Here is a 2,884-nt window from a genome sequence, read left to right as displayed (position 1 = left end):
GTGACATGGAAACACTACAAGAAAAGCTAAATACTTTTACCCTCTCTCTTCCAATGCTTCCCTTCAAAATCATTCCCTCAATGTCCAATATCTTGCAAGCACTATGGAGCTGAGTTACATTTCTATGCTTACAGTTGCCGACATGCCTTACTGAAGATCCAAAGTAGTATGAATAGGGCTCGGAGGGCCTTTCAGCAAGAGCAAGTGCAGATCTGTAGATTAAAAAGGGTGATACTTTTACTGATCCTAAAAGTATACATAGGATAATCCATCTGGATCACTGTTTATTCAACATAGAACACTGTGTCAGTTTTCAAAACGTATTTTTTTTTAAAGATCCCTGTTATTTTGGTCCTAATGCTGTAATAGTCCTGGAATTTGTTTTGGGTGACAAATTAACAGTATATTGTATTAGGAACATCAGTCAAAAGGGCCTCTGCCCAAGATGTAATCAAATTAGCTCCTTTGCAGTCGTTGTTTAGTGTAACCAGATCCACGATAGATTTGCATCCAGATGGAAAATAATTTTCCTAGCAGCATAAGTCCTATTTTCAAAGTTTCCCTCACTCTGTCACTGTCAATTTGCTTGGTTTAGAAATCTGTCATTGCTAAACCAAGCAAACATCATGCCCCAGTTTGAAAACTAACGACACTGAAGTAATTTCCAATTTCAGATCAGACCACAGTCTATCATTTATCAGCAAAAGGAAATTAATAACCTGCTATACAAGCACCAATCCCATTGGTTCTTTTTGGAAGAGGAATAAACGGCATTGTTAAATATATATGGAAAACTGTCTTTGAGGAACCCCAGCAGGGCCCCAATGGGTGCAAGGCCGTCAAATGGCGGCCTAGTGGACACCTATGGTGACCCCCTGTTGATCCCTGCACCCAGTGACAGGCACCTTGATGTGTCTGCCACAGTGTCCAGGGATGACCTCCACCCCTGCTCTTTACAGCAAGAGCATGCATTCCGTTCAGTATGAATGCTCTCATAGCAAAGTATAGGATTGTTCACATCCTAATAGCTGGGTTGGAATGGATGAGATGAGGGCGTTCAGTGCAATTTTTAGAGCAATGTCTGACGGACTCTGGTCCGTCGACATCGCAAATGGCCTCCAGGTCAGAAATGGTGCTGAAGAATCCATATGGAAACAATTTCATTGCGATGATCCCCTAAGGATCTCCTCTTTCGCCATTATTAATACATTCATATATAAGCTCTCTAACACAAATCATCTGTTATTATCAGTTCCAGGTCAGCCATGCCTATCAAATCTTCCTCATACTAAATTCAAACTGTAGCATATGTCAGCACAGCCGCTGCTGAACTGCATTCTCTCTTAGAACCCTGGTTATCCATCCTACGAGCCTCTCAGTATCTGGTACTACGCTTTTACAAAAACTTGTCTGACCAATATAAATTCCCAGTATGTATGAGACACATTCAGCTCGATTCATGAAGCAAAATTGCGCGCGCAATAGCTGCGAAAATGCTATTGCGAGCGCAATTGACAAAATCGGTATTCTAGAAGAAAAAAGCGAAATCGCAAACACAGAATAGCGAAATCGCAAAAACATTCGCAGAATCCCGGCAGTAGAAAATTAGCGAATCGGAAATTGCGAGAAACCACGGATTCTGCGAATAAAATAGCAAAATCGCAATACAATCGCAATCGCTATTCATGAAAAATCGCAAATTGCGAAAAACCCGTAAATCGCTGATTGCGAGGCGCAATTTAAGGACAACCCAAAGCAGGTGGTAACCATCAAAGCCATTGCAAATTTTTTTTTGAAAATCCGTTGCCCAATCAGTAACAGGTGCAGGCCTGACCAAACACACTTAAGGAGATGCAGCAGCACCATTAGGAGTCTCACAATGCCAGGACTCTACATGGTGGTCAGGCGGCGAAGGCTACAGCGAGCAGCACGGAGGAGACGCAGAATCCAGGAGAGGATATTCCGCCAGTGGGTCACCCTGCTGGGCCAAACCAGAGAGCAAATATACGCAAAGTACCGCCTGAATGGGCCAATGATCATCAAGCTAATTCAGGACCTTGACCCCCTGATGCAGCACCCAACAAGGCGGACCAATGCCGTGCCCACACATGTCCAGGTATTGTGCAGCCTGCACCTTCTGGCCTCCGGGAGCTTCCAGGGGATAGTTGCGGCTGCTGGGGGGATATCCCAGCCCACCATGTCCCGCTGCCTAAGGAGTTTCCTAGACGCAATGCTGACCCAGCTACACCACCACATCAAATTTCCCACCAGCCAACAGGATTTGGATGAGACCAAGCATCAATTCTACAATGTTGCGCATTTCCCACATGTGATAGGATGCATTGACTGTACCCACATCCACATGTGCCCACCAGCTGCAACGGAGTACATGTACCGCAATCGCAAGTCCTACCACTCCCTCAACATCCAGATGGTGTGCAATGCTAAGACATACATCACGGACATAGTGGCACAGTACCCGGGGAGTACACATGACTCCTTCATAATCCGGCACTGCGGCCTCCACACACGACTGGCCAGGGGAGACTTTGGTGAAGGACACCTACTTGGTAAGTACATTTGGCCCACAATGTTACACTGCGATGAAGTAGCTGCGCTGCACAGGCACTCACCCTCTGCTCCTCTCATTCAGATGACAGTGGCAACGCCCTCCGTGAATACCTCCTCACCCCATACCTCAACCCTGCTACACCACAGCAACTGCGCTACAATGTAGCACACATACGCACAAGGAATTGCATTGAGAGGACATTTGGGCTACTGAAGATCAGATTCCGCATACTGCACAAGACTGGTGGGGCCATGTACTACAGTCCTGATGTGTGCTGCCGCATTGTGGCTGTGTGTGCAATACTACACAACA

The sequence above is a fragment of the Lissotriton vulgaris genome, unplaced genomic scaffold (genome assembly GCF_964263255.1).
Source record: "Lissotriton vulgaris unplaced genomic scaffold, aLisVul1.2 SCAFFOLD_1554, whole genome shotgun sequence".
NCBI lineage: Eukaryota > Metazoa > Chordata > Amphibia > Caudata > Salamandridae > Lissotriton > Lissotriton vulgaris.
The sequence above is the reverse complement of the archived record's forward strand: the minus strand, read 5'-3'. Positions refer to the sequence as shown.